Genomic DNA, 19,619 nt, shown 5'->3' on the forward strand with positions numbered 1-19,619 from the left:
AAAAACTATGGTTGTCGAAATGTTGTAGGAAAGACAGTGTAAATGTTGCGCATGTACGAATATGTTCTCGCCATTTCGCAGAAACAGATTACTTAAGGGATTTGCAGTCTGAATTGCTTAATTTGCCCCGAAAACGAATGCTCAAGCCAGATGCAGTTCCTTCGTGCAATTTGCCGTGCAATAGTGCGACTGTCAATGTGTCACCCGCAACAGAAACAGAACCAAACGGTATAAGAAACGAGAACTACATAAGAAATCTCTGGAAACTCTGGAAAAGCTGTCACCAAATAAGAAACATCATAATAAGAGCACATGTACAGATGACAGTTTTTTTTTTCAGACACAGATAAAGTTACTTTGATGAATACTATAGCGGCTTTAGAAAGAAGGAATGCTATTCTTATAAACAAGTGTGTGCAACTTCGAGCTCTTAAGTAAATTCATTTCAATGCGGTTCAATGAATAGTTTCTGATATATTTGAGCCGAGGTTTCGAATTTCAAGTGTGTGACAGTGTGGTTGTGATCTGATATTTTTCCGATGTGTGAGGCATAAGCTGAGAAAGAATATAACTCATCAGTTTTAACTGTAATATTTTAGCAGCAGAAAAGCAGTTTAGACATCTCAATTCTGGTTTAAACAAAATCTTCCGCCAAAAACTTGACGTCAACGCGCATGCCGTGTCGTCTGCTTGTGAGCGCTTGCTTCCACGCTGACGTCACTAGGCCAGCCAATGGCAGAGCAGAGCGCTTACTGCCCAACCTTATTATTTAGTAACCTTATTATTTAGTAACCTTGAGAGTTAATATACATGCTGAATGTATGCTGCATTTTTTCCCCCCCACACTATTGTTTTTTACGCAAAATTTTATTTCATTTCGCACCCGGTTTAAGGTTTTTAAGCCGTTATTCAGTGAGTTCTATACAAGTAATCGCTGGACAGTGGCTTAAGAAGACGAAATCTGGTGTGAAACCAAAGTATACGTTAAATAAATAACGACTCAATGGTAAAACAAAGTCTCTCATTCATATTCTGTTGGGCTACATCGTCAAGCGATATTTTCGATTAGAAATGGATCGCGCTAATTTGATGTACCTTTTTTCCTGCATCTTTGGTACTAACCGTTGCAGTTGTGTTCCTTCGGTTATTTAGGTTCATATATTTTAGTCTTTTCTTGATTTTGTGGTTGTTTAAGAGGTCAATTTTTCTCCGCCAATAACTTCCAATTTCCCGCGGTTTCGTTCTAGGTTCAATATTTATTATTTAAAATTGTACGAATTTATAATTGATTTTTATGCTCTTGTACCCTGGGAATGGGTGGTTATGATGTCCTGAGCGTCATTTTTAAATCAAATTTGTGCTGCATTTTGGGCATCGTGTTTATGTCTTTGGTCAAAGCGGACGCATGTCCGTCGAATCCACTCCGTTTATCCGAATCATCCACCGTGGTTCAGACACCCTGCTGTACATCACTCCAGAGAGTGCAAGCATATGTGGCACTAGGGGTTCCATTAATACATTAGAAAGGTAAATGTAGGCCTATACCAGTGTAGTCAACGAAACCCATTAAAAGTTTTTCAATATAAGAATAGTTATTCAATATAAGAATAAATAAACTCAAGAGTCTTACTTTTTATAAATGTCCATACGAGGTAGTTTATCAGCATAAGACATAGTGTCATTTGAGGTGGAGAAAAAAGAAAGAAAGAAAGAAAGAAAAAGTATCTAACAGATCAGAGAAAGTCTGTGTTCTGCAATAGATGATTTTGCTATCGCATAATTCTGGAATAAAGTATTCCCATTTGGCATATCCTAAGCACAGCGTAGCCATGAATATTTTGAAAGCTACTTACAAAAATATATTCAATGCAGTTCCCACTAGAATTCCAGTGTCATGTTTGAAAATTCTTACCGCACTTTAGGAAGAAGAATTAATGTGTTGCTGCTTATATTTTTTCTGTACTTGTAAAATATCAGCTGAAGTACTGAATCACCTAATAATTATACGTTTTACCTCGTAATTCTCGTGCTGTGGGTTGTAGGATGGCAGTTATTAACCGCCATTTAGATTCTTTACGATTCCTTCTACCTACTCTGTCAACATATTGCTTTATACATTAAGTGTAACTGAGCTCAAACAGTTTTCATCTGTATGATAAAGCATAAGTGAGGCAGCAACTGAGGAGAAATGGCTGAAATTATTAGCTGTATTACCTGATATCGTCCTATTTTCTATGCAACGTAGCTCCACTTTACCATATTTTCTTATTTAATGTCTGCGATATCATTTCACATTAAGTCCTTCGGTATACACAAAGTAAGTTATCTGTCACAATAACTTAACGCAGTAGCTTAAAGTAGCCGAATTAACGTTTTTCTTATTTTATTTTTGGGACATAATTCCCTCTTTAAATTTTTACGGGTGGTAATTGCTTGTACAGTCACGCACGTTACGGAATAGTACGGAAAGCGACAAAATGTTAACCTGATAAGATGATCCAGATACGTATGCTACGCGATGACTATTTCGTTTACTTCTTTGGGGTTGTGACGGGATTCTAATCAATCGCTATTCGGACAATGGAGTTCTATGAAATGGGGCATCATTTTGAGTACACAAAGAAAGGTTTAATTTATGTTTCCTACGCGCAAAGACACTCGTCAAGCTTCTATAAAGACCAGTTGCTGTGTATATCAACATACCTAATATTTCACATCCAAATAGTTTTCTATTTACGAGTAAAGGTAGTCACCAATGAGTAAAGACTAACCAAGTGCGGTGAACATGTATGCAGAGGGCATCAGATGTTAATTTCGGTTTAGTTTCTGCAAACTTTAGGGCTATGATACATGTGGCTCACTGAGGTTTATACGAACTAGTTTTCTGTCCCTAGATGGAGTGATTTCTCAGCCACACTACTCTTTTAAGTGTTATCGCTAGTGTCAGTGATTTTGCGGTCAAAATATCATATTTTAAAAAGTTAGTGGCGTGACCTCTGAATGCTTGTTTCGTATATCATTGGCACGTATTTTCCTGTTTTTCAATATTGCTCAAAACACTTTCTTACTCAAGTTAAAAACAAAGAAGTCCAAATATTCGTATCTAACGACAAATCGACGTTTATGTAATGACAGACGAAGCTCGTATTGGAGAAGGAGGAAATCGCAAGATGATACTCTGAAGGAACCATTAATCCGTTTGCCTTAATGTATTTAGAGCAACCACCGAAAACCTATAGGTCTATCTTGATGGTCGACAGCAGTTCTGAATTACCGACAGTCCGAATGGGAGTTCCGTGTGTTACCACAACGCCACATTGCTCGAACTAAAATAAAAAACGAGACTATGGTATCACAGTAATCCGATTTTTTTATTGAATCGGTAGATGCGGCTTCAAGTGGAACTGGCCGCAGTGACACAGTCGCACAGTCTGGCAGCCTGGCGGTCTTCCACAGGCGCCGAGTTGACGGCGACGCCCTCTCATACGCAGCGTCTGACGCGGCGGCTCTGAAGCGCTGCGGGGTGTGAAGTGCGCAGCCTCCGTGGTGGGCGCGGAGGTGGCTGGTGTGACCTGCGACAAATTTAAATTTATAAATATGGTGGGCTGATAGCACACACGTAGATATGAATTTAAACGTGAAAACTACAAGTAGTGACGATTTGCCTCCATCCTGCTCTGTTGAAATAGACTATAAAATCATTGTGTCATGGTGGCAGATAGTTGCAATAAGTATCAGAATAAATCGGATATAGTAGAAACCTCACAGAAAATTATGCTCTATCCCGAATTAAGTTCTATGCACGATGAAACCGAGACAGCTGTGAGTAATGGTATGCATACCCGTAACAGAATCATAGAATATCTAAAAATACAGTTCACAAATGTTCAGTTAAAGTTCGAAGGGCTTCACTGACAATCGTATGTCAGAAAAATAAACGTTGACCCAGCATAAAAGAACGGAACCAGAAGACAAAGTAAAAGGTGGGACACGGAAGGTGAAACTATACTGAAACATCGATAACAGTTTTATTGGAAGGAGGACGTACGGCAGAATAGTTTCTGATTAACCCTCGTTATTGTAAAAGTGTAGGTAACCATGGTGAACCTTTGATTATTGAGTTTGAATAGATTCTACCAAGGTATCACTGAAATAACTGTATTGTTGCAAAAGGACTTAGTATCTACTCTCATATTCACAACTATTATAGAAGAAGAGTAGAATATGTATTTCGACAGTGCTCTCCTATCGGTACGTTCCATTCCAGTGTCCGCCGATTGAGGTTTGTATTCATCCGAACTCAGTACTATATTGCATGTATTTGAAATATTAAATGATACTGTAAATACGGTAAGGACTAAATTGCAAGTAAACACTTTGTGACGTATCTTGGCCATAACTTTACTGTTCCAATACCCCTTAAGCATTAAGACATTACGTCACTACCAAAGGCTAGCAAAATAAAAAGCACCACTAGAAATACAAGATGTGTTACGTTTTCACAAATTAAAAGTATGCCACACTATAGAAAGAATAAATATGGTTTTAAGCTAACCGAATGCTTAATGTCATTCCTGTAACTAATTGCAAACGTACAAGAACAGACATATAGCATCTAGTCAACATTCCTTCATAAGAGAATAGCGCAAACTAGCTTCAAGGATCAAGGTTGATACTAAGTGCAATATATTGAGGCATTTGTTTGTAAACAAGAATACGTGCTTAACCTATTACATCGCTAACTAATTTCATCCGAAAGGAATACATGAAATGTATAATGTAGTTTACAAGAAGTTTTCTTAAAACGCGTGTCGTGGAATACATTAATTATATCGAAGATCGGGTGGCGCTTATGTACAGCTATATGTGCTATTAAGAGTAAAATTTCATAACAGGGAACAAATGAATGAGCGCTATAAAGGAAAGGAACGAATCAAACTAAAATTGTTCTCCAAGACGTAAACTTTGAAAATGACATACTATAGTTAACCAATAATAAAATAGCAACAACCCAGATTACCCTGCATAAAACTGTTGCGAAATTAACAAACAACAATAACGGCACAGTCATATTTATACAATCTGTCGTAACTGGTTTACATTTCAAAGTTACATTTTTTGAAATTCATGGAATACAGGCGAATTCTTGAAGACTAAAATCAACATATAATGAAACATAGCTTGGATTCATAGGCATTGTATCCTTAAGTGTGATAAAAGAAGTCGGGGTTGCTGGGGAAGGGACGAAGGAGAGGGGAGTGAAATAAGAGGCGAAAGGGGAAATATATCAACAGGCCTAAGGTTGGCATATGCTTCAAGTAACCTTTTTTTATAAAACTGGCTGTAGCTCTTTGCCTACAAAAATCTTTATTTTTATTATAAAAACAACGCTGTTTATCATGATTAAATTATATCTTGAAAGCACTTAAAAGTGCATTTAATTGTAAATAAGAGCTTTCAACTTATTCCATACAGCAAAACAAGCGCTAAGTAGTATCTTACAAGTATTTATCAGTTGATGACTACGATGGGTGTGAAACGGAAGAAAAGTAACGACATAATTAAACAATAATTTTGGTTTGTGACATTTCTTACCAGAATAAATGTTATTCATTTTCACCCCAGCATTTTAGTAGCTGATATTGTGTTTCATAAGCGCCACCTGTACTTTAGTATAACCTTATTTTAAAAATACTTCAGACAATTATTTATGGGATGTAATGGGTTAAACACTTCTTGTTCACAAACAGTTCTCTCCGTACATCACTACTTTGCCTCACTTAGCGATTTATTCAACTTTGTATTCATCTTGATCCGTGAATTCATTCTGTACTTACTTGCTGTGAAGGATACCAGTTTTCTCTTTTCTTACATAGATAACGATAGAACGTTGAAACACGTAAGGCGTATTGGATTAATAAAAGTGAGTATAAGACATTTCACAGTGCTTTTAACGGGCGATTTGTCTCACAGAGTTTTAAGCACTTAAGTTTGTTAAGATAGTCGACGTATCCAAACTTGTAGCGTTTTAGTAACATCCGGAGGCAGAATATTAACTAGTTTCACGTCCTCAGTTGAGTAATGATGTGTTCACGAAACGAAAAATACACTTTGAAACACAAATGTATTGCTCCCGATACTGATGGAATCTCCACTCACCTATAGCAGTACGGTTTTCTTCTTAGACCTGCAGTCGTTTCTGCAGTCACTCCATAAGCACGCGCCAAAGGTGAACGGACACTCCTGTTGGAAAATAACTTATTAGTATTACTACAAATAACATGTGGAGTATTTTAGGAAATATTCTGGTCCTACCATGTACAAATTTTGCAATGTGTTTCATTTATCGATTATTTTGCAGGCTATGATTACCGACCTTATGTATACACTGACTGATTTTCATATTTAAACAGTATCACTGATCAGTCAGTGCCTCAGTAACTAGCGATACTAACAAATAACTAATATCCCTTGATCTCTGATGTTTCCTCAGTGTGACTGGTTAATGTTTTGCTTCTGTGGGTCAAGCCAGTTGTTGTACCTATCTCAGGCATAATATTTCAACGAGCTTCTGAGCCAACTTCTTCAGGAAGTGCGCCGTTCGCTGACTGGTTAGTGTCCAGGCAGAGAATACACATCTCAGCAAAACTCATGGGACCTGAAGAAGATGGCTGGGACGCTGGTCGAAGTACTGTGCACAAACTGGTAACATCGACTCCGCAAAACAACCGGACGCATAACGTTAACTAGTATCACATTCTGAAGTGTATGTGATGTGATCATGAAACTTGTAATACACATTGAAAAGAAAATCTGTTGTTCTCAATAACGATCGAGAGTACACTTACCGTAACATAATCGCTTTATTCCTCTTCCTGCAGACGTTTCTGCAGCAACTCCACGAAACACCCGTCGAGGGTGAACTGACGCTCCTGTTGGAAAAAACCTTATTAGTTTTATGGAGTAATTCAGAACATTAGCTAGTTCCTAACATGTACAATTGTTACGTATTGTTACATTTATTACGAATTTTGCAGGCTACAGTTGTCGATTTGAAATATAGAATGACCAATTTACTATTCAAGTGACATCACTGCCAAGTCCATTTCCCAGCAAACGTTAATGCTAAAAAGAACTAATATTCTGTGAACTCGTAAGTTTTCTCGAAGCGATTGGTTGATGGGGTGCTTTCGGGATTTAGGACGAGTTGTAGTTACTGTTTTATTCGCAGTATTTTAATGACAAACAGAGCCACCTTCTTCGGGTTTGGCGACGTTTGATGAGTGGTTGGAGTTTAGGCAGTAATGTACTTAACTGCAAAACTCGCAACGCCTTGGAAGTATTGTGCACAAAATGAGAAGATCATCTGGGAAAAGTATCCGGAAGTAGAGCATTATCTAGTATCACGTTATGAACTGAATGGCGATGTGTTCACGAAATAACAAATACCTTTTGAAACCAAATCTGTTGTTTCCTATATTGATCGAATTTAAACTCACCATAGCAGCACGGCTCTCTTGCTCCCCTTGAAGCCGTTTCTGCAGTACCTCCATGAAGAACGCGTCAAGCGTGAACTGACGCTCCTGTTGGAAACGAACTTATTAATTTTGAGACTTTCAACATGTGGAGTAATTCAGAAATTTTGCTAGTTCTTAACATGTACAGGTGTTAAGAATTATCACGAATTTTGCATGCTACAGTCGTCGATTTGAAGAATACGATGACTGATTTACTATCCAAGACCATCAATGCCAAATACATTTCTCAGCAAACATTAATATTAAAAACAACTAATAGCCTGTGATCTCTAAGTTACGAATTTTTACGTTTATCATAAATTTTCATGACTGCAATTAACGATAATAAGAGTGAATTGGTTGACTCGAGTATCCAATTTACACCAATCTTCTGGCCATGTTCGAGAGTTGGAGAGTGGTTCTAGGTGTACGAACGCCCAAACTTATTTCCATTAACTATTAACATTTTATTGTTGTAACACTCTGTAATTTACTGCCACGATCGGCAGAAGGAAGCGTTTACCTTGAAGGGCAGAGGGTCACATCGAAATACTTGAGGGACAGCGACTCTGCTATCTCTTCAATCGTTTTCCTGCGTGTTTTTACTCCTCAAGGCAAAGTAACAGGGACTGTAACACGTTTTACTAACAGTTGCAGTTCCTCTATTTTCTATTTTCTAACTCCTCGAATGACACAACTAGTATATCTCCGACACCCAGAATCATGGTTGTTAAGTCTCAAATCAAAGTCTACATTTTCTTTGGTCATAAGATATTCACCCAAAGCAGCTGGTAATTGGTATATCAACCAGATGATCAACAATGCCGTCACCAACCAGTCTCTCGTATTGCCGAAAATTAAGTGAATCTTATTTCTTGCAAGACGTTTCAGCATAAATCCCTACTACTTAACAGGGACACTTCCATTCTCAAGTCTAATTCGTATGATCATTATAGTTCGCGCACTCTAAACTAATGACACACAAAAACTAGTAGCATGATAACGCATTTGGTTAGTCTAAACTCTCTAAGTCCTCTGTCAGTGATAAATGTAATGTCGCTCAGTGGAGTTCACACAACCATTTCATCGGCACTAGGGCAAGACTATCAAACGATGTGAAAAGATCGGATACAATGTGCTAATAACATGAGGGAGGGAAAATAGGGCATATCGGATCTGGAGAGAGGAGCTGACAATTTTTGCGGCCAAGGAGGCCTGTAGGTAACACACCGTGACAAAACGAGCCATTAATCTGCGAATCAGAGAGACAAACTTCTGTGAGAGAAGGTGTGACTAGCCCATCATCCGGACAAGTCCCACCTCATACCAATTATTTCGATGCGGTGAAGTCGACCTGACTTCCCCGCAAAAAGGAGTAAGTCCCAACTAAAGGGTTCACAGTCTCAGGAGAGGGCCACTAAATTTGTGATGCCGGTGGCATAAAAATTCCTCTACGGCACAATTTAAGCTTACGTTGTCTTTTGATCAAAAGGATAGAAGGCCTGCTTAAATTTTAGCTAAAGTCGGAAAGAGCAAGGGAAAGTTTGAAAATTTTGTACTGGACGTGAACATTAGTCTAAGTTTTAGATTTTAGGCTCTTGTGTTCTACTGAGCTTCCGGCACATCCCGTTTTCCTCCAGTATTTAATAAATCGATCCACGCACCAGCGACATTCACCTGTTGTGGTATTTTGGATACTTCCAAAGAACTAATGAATCGCTATCAATTTTATCATCAGTTTTAGGAATGGTTTTGAATATGATTTTGGTAGTTCTGTGTGTCTGTATATGTGTGTGTATATGTGTGTGTTTTGTGTGTGTGTGAACAAGGTTTCACAGAAATTTTAATTTTTATTTTGTTTAGTATTTTTACTGTTTTACCACTTTCAACCAACCTCGTTTCAAACGCCCTGGGTTTCTTGCGCCGAATCCAACGTATAACCCTCGAAACTGACACTCGTTGGGAGATGCGTGTCTATGGCGTATTATTTGTAATGTCTCCCCACATAGTATGTTTAACAATAAATGTATTTACAGTAAATCGTGGTACTCTGAAATAGCTATTGGCTATGCTATGGGCAAGGAGATAGGTCTCAAACGTCACTGCTTGTATATAACGTTATCAGTAATGCAGAATGACATGGCTCACCTCCAAAGTACCTCGAACAGCAACTAAGTTCCTCTGCAGTCGCGGAACTTCGGCTCTCTCCCCTCCTACGCACCGGGAGAAAAACCTCCTTATGCGCCGGAACATCGCTGCAATCATAACGGGCAGCATCTTAGATATGGGCAGATCGTCTCCATGAGTAAATCTTATAGCACTGTTTCACAAACTGATCGCAATAAAAACTTGGGACTCTGACAGCACGTCTGTACATTTAGCTTTTGTAATAAAATAGGTGTCAGTGTCACAAACGGCCTCCAGATCGATGAAATATTGTTTTATTTGAATATGCTTATCCATTTGTGACTAGTCAACTGTTTATTACTTTAATCCGTTCTTAGTAATTACTAATGGATGAACCTCATTAACAGTATTTCTAGGAAGACAGGCGAAGGTGTTCTCAAAATGTGATACATTTATTCATCAAAGAATAATTTTGTTTTTGTAGCCGTTATCTGAAACCTTCCCTGGTAGACTGACTGTGCTAGTAGTATAGCTGAGCTGGCCAGACGTTACAGCGTGATTTACTGACTACATTACGTTCGCGTTCACTCACTATCGCGCTGTGAGGCAGGATCCGCACTTTCATTTGTATGTGCGAATGGCAATATGTTAGTGGTACGCAATTTCCAACATGAGGTGGCTTAAATCCTAAATCTCTCCGCAGTGTCTGACGAGATTAAGATTTGCACTAGACCCATTCGGCTTAGTCAGTTTGTTCTCCCGGGGATTAGCTCTTACTACCAGATGTCATAGTTATCTACATCTACATCTACATTTATACTCCGCAAGCCACCCAACGGTGTGTGGCGAAGGACACTTTACGTGCCACTGTCATTACCTCCCTTTTCTGTTCCAGTCGCGTATGGTTCGCGGGAAGAACGACTGTCTGAAAGCCTCCGTGCGCGCTCTAATCTCTCTAATTTTACATTCGTGATCTCCTCGGGAGGTATAAGTAGGGGGAAGCAATATATTTGATACCTCATCCAGAAACGCACCCACGACGTAAGTGCGATCCTGAACCTAAAAGTACTCTTTACCGCCATGAAAGCTAAGCAATTACATGTACGACGCAATTGCCATAATTGCGATTAAAATATACCCAGCGGTATCTAAATGAACAAAATCCCCGATATCTTACAAATATCCAATGCATTTAACAGCTAACGTTGCTTCGACATATTAATTCAATTGCGTTAAACAACAGCAAGAGAAAGCACTTTCTCTCAGTGGCGGATACAGAAAAGCCTCACGGAGGGGGAACTCCAGATATTCTGAGCGACCTTCACTTTTACCACAATTAAAAAAATAGTCTATTAAGTCATATGCAAAGTCTAAGAAAGTTTTGTTTAAACTGATTATATACATATGCAAGATAATGCCATCTTATTATATAAAAAAGTTACAATTGTGGTTCTCTTCCTTAAATGATGAATTCTATGCACCTATTGTTCCTGGCAGATTGATAATTACATCCATAGGGCAATCAATGTCAGGGTGAGTGTTCATCAGAACTAAGCCATTACTTTCTAATACCTTTGACAGAAAGCGCCTATATAGTAACCATACGGTTTTAAGAATCTTCTCGAAAGTCACTCTTACCGGTGATATACGCATCAATGGTTTTCCATAGCTAATTCGCATACAAATTAGGTATGTGAAACTATTGTTACGTTATTAGTAAAAATATTGTTACGAGTCTCGTAACAATACTTTTACAGAGAAATTACTAAGAATTACTATCCGGCCGCGGTGGTCTAGCGGTTCTGGCGCTGCAGTCCGGAACCGCGGGACTGCTGCGGTCACAGGTTCGAATCCTGCCTCGGGCATGGGTGTGTGTGATGTCCTTAGGTTAGTTAGGTTCAAGTAGTTCAAAGTTCTAGGGGACTTATGACCTAAGATGTTGAGTCCCATAGTGCGCAGAGCCATTTGAACCATTTTGAACTAAGAATTACTATTATTAATACTACACAGTCAACTGATCACTCTCACTCTTGACTAATCTTCACACTAGCAGTTGCTGCAACTAGGACTTTTTACTTATTCATTTTTCAGTCTTAATATTTCTGCTTCGGAATGCAAACTAGCTTCGTATTTGGTGAACAGTCTGTATTTATAACGCTACATATCTCAGGTCCTATGACACAAGAAAACAGCAGAATATTCGCAACTTTTCTCGAACAAATGCCAGACAGATTAACGTATCGAGATCACTAGAATGGCCGCGACTTTTCTCATGGGCATGTGTTAACTACTGTATCTATGTGCCAGACAGAAACGTATAAAATACGATGACGGGAGCGCGCGTTCTACACGGGAAAGTACAACTACTCGATAACTCGATTCAGCCGAGTCGACTGACAAAAGAAACGAACGAATATCGTGCAGGCTGATTGGCGGGGGCGGTGCGGTAGCCAATGCATGCGGCCCCGCAAGGGGGGCGGCGGGGGGGGGGGGTGGGGGGGAGTGGATGGGAGGCCAACAAGTGTCTTTCTTCACAGACGGCATAAAATAACAACTATACGGACCTGCAATGTTCACAGACAATATGTATGTTTAATTAAGAGAGAAAGATCGGTGGCACCGTTGTAACTGTGAAACGAAGCAATCAATTTGATAATACGCGATGGAAGCACATGAATAGCGTCAAAACCTACATAAACATATGTGCCTCTACAAGTGAAGCTCATAATCATTGAAATCATATGGGAAGAGAAAACGATGCACGTGGCATCCTGTAACTAACTACATGTCTCCAAAATTACATCACGCTCTGTCGCAACGCTTATACGTGCCAGTCATTTAAAATCTTGTAACCACGTGTGATTCGTTATGGTAAATGAATTAGTGAAAGTTTAGGCAGCGTGGTTCATGCCTGTTTCGGGTACGTTGCACTTCGCCTTGAAACTGGGTGTTAGCTTCTTTCAAAGCTTTTAAAGCTCCCCAAGAACTTTAGAATGTTTCGTTAGTTGTAGAAAAATACAAAATCCAACACTGCGATACTTCGATCAAAAGTGAACTTCCTTTTACTCAGAATGTATTCGTAACGATACTTCAAGAGCACGAGAGAATTCGGAAGTAATTGCTAGGCAACAAAGCACAAGGCGACATGGCATTGTTGTTAGCGTTGCTGGAAATCGACATTAAACAGCAACGCGAATAATTGTTGCGTCCCTAACTATTTAACACGACGATAGTAAAGCTTAACTGAGCACTGAAGTAAAATTTAAATAATTGAAATGTTTGTACGACGAAATATACATGTTTCGTGACTGAAAGATGTGGAGCAGTATCTAAATGACGAAAACAATCGAGTACCCAATAAAACCGACTATTTTTAACAGCTGACGGTACTACAGGATATTAATTCAATTCACTTAAGCAATAGGATAGAAACAATTTCTTTATTACGGTGCCAGCGCTGCTAAACATGATTCTACGCAGATTGCACCAATTTTCAAAGTGTTTTCTCTTTCACAGACGGAAGATGAACCAGCCGTAGGACTTCACTGTGGTGTCGTACAGTATCTATACCACACCAGGCAGAACGCATCCTAAGGTTGGCAGTGGGCCATGTGACAGCCTCGACAGTCTATGGCCGTCTTGAAGCTCCACCTGCGGCTGTAGGCGCACGTGGCTTACGAAGACTCCGCAACGAGGCCATCCAGTCTACTAGCGGTCTGCGAACGAAGTTAGCCGAAGCTTCAGCAATTTATAGTAGTGTTTCTGTGTCGCGTTCCGTTACAACGACTAAGCTCCAATTAACGGACTCTCTCTCGAATCTGCAGTTCAAGTCATGTGCCATTCAAATTACATGTGCTGCTAATGATTTTTGCATTCTCTCTAAGCATCCACATATTTGTCGTTTCACACTTCTGGAGGAGCTAACACTACAATGATCGCAGATAGTATGTAACTTTAGTCGACAAGCGAGATAGGTCGGGTGACATCGCAGACAATGTAATTGTGAAACTAAGCAATTAAATCAGAATATACTACGAAAGGATGTGATCATCGTCAAAAACTAAGTAAAGAGGTCTGCCTCTACAAGTCAAGCAGCTAACTTTGGAAACTATACGAAAAATGAAGACAATGCCCTGTTTCACGTGTCATGCTGTTACTAAGTACATCTTCCAAAATTGCGTCACACGTATCAGTTTGAAAATACTTCTCCACTAAACACGAAGTCACTTAAAATGCTCTACGATATCCTTAATGCAGATTAATCTATATGGTAAATGAATGTAGCTCGTACTTCTTGCAGGTATGATGTACCTCGTTGTGTAGCTCCGTGTCCGTTTCGTTCAAAGATTTTAAAGCTCCGCAAGAACATTTGAATGTCCCGTTAGCTGTACTCTAAGCACAAAATCCAATAATACAAAACCTGAATGAAAACTGAAGTTTCTCTTAGTCTACGACACAAAGAAAGTATTCGTATCGATACTTCGAGCAGTCTAGAGAATGCAGAAGTAATTGTGAGCCAACGGAGCAGAAGAATTTAGACGAAGTACATTGTCGTTAGCATGGCCTGGGATCTACGATAAACAGCAACAACAGTAACAACACTCTTTCACAGTTTAGCAACGTCGACAGCAATGTTTAAACCAGAACTTCAACAAAATAAATGTATGTACGACGATATAGTCTTGTTCTCAAATGAAAGATATGCACCAGTATCTAAATGTCAAAAACACAGGAGCGGTTAGTACAGTACCAATGGATTTAACAGCTAACGATGCTCCAATATATTAATTTAATTTCATTAACCATCAGGAGAGGAAAATTGTTTTGTTACGGTGCCTCCTCGACTCAACAAGACTCTATTGAGTTGGCTCTAGTTTCCAAAGAGTCTTCTCCTTCACAGACGAAAGAAAATTCGAAAAGCACAACCCTACAATGATTACAGACAATATTTGTGTGTAATCGACATGCAAGGAAGGTCGTTGACTCCGTTGTCGCCGTGAGACTAAGTAATTAATCTCAGAATACACGCTAAAAGCACCCTAACATCTTCAATAATTAAGTAAAGGAGTGCGCCTCTGCAAGTCAACCATGTAATCTTTGAAGCTACACGAAAAATTAAAGCAGACTATTCTTTCACGCGGCATGTTGTTACTAACTACATGTTCTAAATTCACGTCACAATCCACCACACGCATTGTTTTGGAAATACTCACCACTAAATGTACAGTCATTTAAAATCTTATACGATATTATAGCTGCATATGATGCTACATGGTAAATAAATAAATAAATGACAGTTAAGTCAATGGCTCGTACCTCGAGCGGGTACAACGCACTCCCCTGTGAAGTCGGATGACCGCTTCTTTCAAAGCTTAAGGAAGCTAAGGTCTTTAGAATGTCTCGTAAGTTGTACCGGAAATACAAAACAAGCACTACAATAATTGAACCAAAACTGAAGTTTCTTTTACTCAATAACACAAAGCACGTATTCGTATGGATACTTCAAGTACTCGAGAGAATACAGAAGTAATTGCTAAGCAACGGAGAACGGTGCTTTACGTGATGTAGCATTGTTGGCAACGTTGCGTTAGATAAATGTTCTGTAGCATCGCCTGCAACTATAGAGTCAATCACAGTTTAGCAACGTCGTTTAACCACTTAATGAAATCCACCCATGTAATCGAGTCGATATTCGTATATATTATTGTGTATATGTATATTTCTATATTCCACATCTCCTTCTAACGCACTGGAACGACTTCAACCAAACTTGGTAAACATGTTACTCGTTTGGAAAGAATTACTGTGGGGATAAGAACCACGAACCATCTACATGCCAAAGGTATGTGGATAGAAGTGAAGAAGTACACCAACTCAAGAAGCGAAAATAGCCAGATTACATCCATCAATTATTTCAGACTCATTGCACCTAGTGAACTGCAGCAAACATTCTCACTTCGAACACTTCGGAAACTTTTTCTCGCTGACAACCACACAAAATTATCAAACGAAAAAAATTTAATGTTTACTAAATTATTGCTGTTCATTTAGTAAAAACCTGCATCATGAAGCATGACGTTTTATTACTTCGTTACTACTAGTTTTGTTCCCGAGACGTTTGTCGATAGTATTCACATATACGATTAAGGTTACCAAAAAATTATATCATTGGATCGTACATATCGCAGGGGATATGATGCCATAAACACTAAGATGCGTGATAAACTGCCGCATCAGGTATGACATATTAATTTATTTCTTCAGCTCTTATGACTCTATCCGCGACACATTTCGCTGATAGTGTCCACGTATGTCGCTAATTGTAGCTGAAAAAAAATATCGTTGTATGATACATAGGTTATGAAACATGACGTCAAACACTGAGATGCACGAAAAGCAGCGGCATCTTGCATGACGTTTAATTCAGTACCTCTATACTTATAACTTTATTCACAATACTTTTCGCTTACAGTTACCACATATACCACTGGATGGTCCTGAAAAATTATATCATTCTGCAGCACATAGTTCAGGACATACGTCGTGATAGACATAGCTCTGCATGGTGTAATTCGATAGAGATATAAGTGAAAATACAGTTCATTTAGGTATTCCGGTCGTCCTTCTCTTTTGGTGGATGATTTCATGGATTTCAATAATCGCGCGATATTGTGTGTGTGCACGGACATATACTCAAAAGACACGAATTCGACAGCATGGTTTACAGACTCCTAGTGAAGTGCCTCTTACTTCGTAGTGTATGGCGATTTCCATCCATCTGTAATGACTTTGGAGCCGTGCAAGATGAAGTTCTTAATAAGAGACGCTTTTGTTTCTTTAGTCCTGGAATACACCTTCGCAAAGAAACATTCTCTTGGGTCCCTTACTGTGCCTCCGAATACTCAAATCCGTTCAGTTTCGTTCTTGAGTAGTCGTCGTTTCTCATATTTTCGAGTGGTTACGTACGACCCGTGTATTAACACAACCTTATTGACACATTGGTCGAGCATCATTTGTCACAATTATGTAACACACTTCTCTATGGAAACCGTAGTAGTCACAAACAGTCCACTTTCCAACGCTGTGTTTTCCAATACGTAATCTCTAATCCAGCAGGAAATGAAGAATATGTTCTGCTGTATTGTCTGTATAGAATTATCAAACCGTGTGTTTTTCATCATATTTGTTCTTTACCGGCATTTACTACAATATCGCTGAATGGAAACTCACAATCTTTACTTTTTTAATCAAGTTTGACGCAGTTCTCTCCATAACAATTCACGCAGTTTCTAGAATCGTGACTCGGCAGCTGATGGTACTTCCAACAGAAGTCTATAAACAATTTTTAACGGCAATCAACCAGGGGTTATTTCCAAGGATGATTGCTTATCAAAGTCGCGGGGTCAAAACGATACATAATGAACGTGCGATCATAAATCGAGCATGCGACTGTGGTGGCGGGTGTTATGAATATGTTTACGGGATCACTATAGCAATGACAAAAGAAGAGCGTTGCAAAAATACTTGCAATTGCAAAGGAGACGACTTACCTTACTCGTCGTCGGTGTTGTCGTCCTGTTATTCCATTACGGTGGTCTGGATGGATAGTTTGGAAGAATCGAACCATGTATTCTTCCTGATACTCGTTCGTTTTCCACACTGTCCGCAATGAAACTGTAACGGTATTTCAGCATCGAAACTGTTCTTACGAAGTTTTACACACTTCGCACAACCACAGTCTGCACAGTCCCTTCTTCCCTCGACCGGTAGTACTCCATATTTGCGACAAAAAGTCAAACAATCTTCTACGCTGGATAAACATGGAATCAGATTTCTCCATGTGAGGTAATCCGCCCGAAAAAACATCAAAAACACCAGACACCCCACTCACTACCGACACAAATCGTCTGGATTTCCCTAGCATCTCACAAATAATTCGCGGAGGTATGTAATTTAGAGCAACTACGGGAACAACGAGAAACAGATAGAAATGACGATCACAACTAATTGATCACAACGCTCACCACCGGATTCGCATGATTGATTTAAGGTCGCACGTTCGATATGTATCGTTTGGACCCCGCATCGTCGATAGGCAATCATTCTTGCAAATTACCCAACCCGGGACTCAAATCACGCCACGTGAGACTAACACTACAGGTAACTGTAGCTGCTTCGGTCATCTCTACCAGACTACTGAAAACAAAGTTCTTTAACACTTGTTATGTGTCAATGATATGGCTCGAAGTGAGATTCTCCGCCGCAGATTACGTGTCATCGCTGTAAACGCAGTTGATGTATTGCTCCGTGTCAGTTGCGCATTTGATACATATCGCTTGCAACCATTCTAGTAAATTACCTAAATTTGAGAAACACGATGAAGGTGCATGAACATCGTCAAAAACTAATTACGGTAGTCTACCTCTACAACTCAGGCACCTAACCACTGATACTGCGCGAAAAACGAAAACAATGCCCTATTTCATAGAGGATGCTGTTACTAATTACATGAGCTACACCACGCCACACTCCACCATACGTATCAATATGAACAAAAATTCTCCACTACACACCCAATTATTTAAAATTTTACACGTCATTTTAACTACAGATGATTCTCTATGGTAAATAAACAGATGACAGTCAATGTGGCTCATACCTCTTGAGGTTGCGATGCACCTACTCTGAAGCTGGGTGTCCGCTTCTTTCAAAGTTTTTAAATCTCACCAAGAGCTTTAGATTGTTTCGCTGGTTGTGCTCGAGACACAAAATCCAACAAAAAATACTTAAAGCAGAACTGAAGCTTCTTTCAACTGTAACACAGAGAGCGTATTCGTAACGATACTTCAAGTAATCGAGAGAATACGGAAGTAATTGCTGGGCAACGGAGCACGACACTTCAGTCGATTGTTGTAAGTGCGGCCAGAGATCGTCATTAAACAAAACAGCAACGCCATTAACTGCAGAGCTGTACGCTGTTTTGCTACTACGTAATTTCTCCGCTGGGGCACCCCTTCTAATATCGAAGCCTTTCCGTTTCCCAAAATTTTTACTCCCACGTGATCGCCTCTAACTGGAAGAGATAACGGACACTCTATTAAATGTAGGAAAATACGGTGTAGAAAGTAATGTAAACTGAAGAAAGGTTCAAAGAGTCAGTATGAGCGGTCGTCCACACGGCAGGAGCAGAGAAGGAAGTCTCCGTGTCGCGGTGCTCTGCCCTCCCCGTCGCCTTCCCAGGGCACCAGTTTCAAATGGAGCGCTACAACACAGCCGGAGCCTGTTGCAGCAGCTTACGTCATATCAAGAGCGGAAAGACTGCATTTTTGCGCTGGTATTCCTCACGTATCATGATTCCCATACGAGATGGATAGTTGGGTTACTAGGATGAAGTGTTCTGAAACGTGTGCACTGTGGCCTAAGCTAAGAATTTTTACATGTTTCTTGAGGGAATCCTGAATTCACGTAGCAGCCATTCAGTGAGAGTGCAGTTTTACGAAAGTGAAAAGTCTGTCACTTCGAAGACCACGGTGTCTTCAACATCCTTTTTACTGACATTTGTACAAGTAAATGCAAGTTTACAGTGCCTTACGACGCTTTTGGATTGGATAGCTGACTTAAAAATCAGATATTGAGAAATGTCAGACCTATAAGAATATTTTTGGGGGTTACATTAGTCTTGTCAAGTAAGTGAGTGCTTCTCTGGCAGTTTACTACTCTACGTACGATATCCTTTGAATAGGAGACGCAACGGGCAGTACGATCTTCCGTCGGTGCCAGGTATATGAAGAACAGCCAAGCCTGGCGCCGACACGCCATAGAGGTATTGTTGCGTCTTTTCCAGTTTCTCGATGACACAGCATCATTGTGCCCAAAAATCTTAACAGCGGTGTCTAAATTGGCGAGGACATCAGAGAAATATCTACGTCAACTGCTGCAGCAAATTCTATGCAACCGATAAATGTAGATAATATT

General features: G+C 39.6%; 1 long non-coding RNA gene across 1 annotated transcript in view; it reads right to left on the minus strand.

The window, feature by feature from the left end:
• Positions 1-3,485: 3,485 nt before the first annotated feature.
• The window catches only part of LOC126466738 (uncharacterized), a 47,639-nt gene continuing 31,505 nt past the window's right edge, over positions 3,486-19,619 (minus strand). Inside the window, exon 3 of the long non-coding RNA XR_007585989.1 lies at positions 3,486-3,572. This is a non-coding gene — a long non-coding RNA (uncharacterized LOC126466738). The remainder of the gene's footprint in view (positions 3,573-19,619) is intronic.

The sequence above is a fragment of the Schistocerca serialis genome, chromosome 1 (genome assembly GCF_023864345.2).
Source record: "Schistocerca serialis cubense isolate TAMUIC-IGC-003099 chromosome 1, iqSchSeri2.2, whole genome shotgun sequence".
In the NCBI taxonomy this organism is placed as follows: Eukaryota; Metazoa; Arthropoda; class Insecta; order Orthoptera; family Acrididae; genus Schistocerca; species Schistocerca serialis.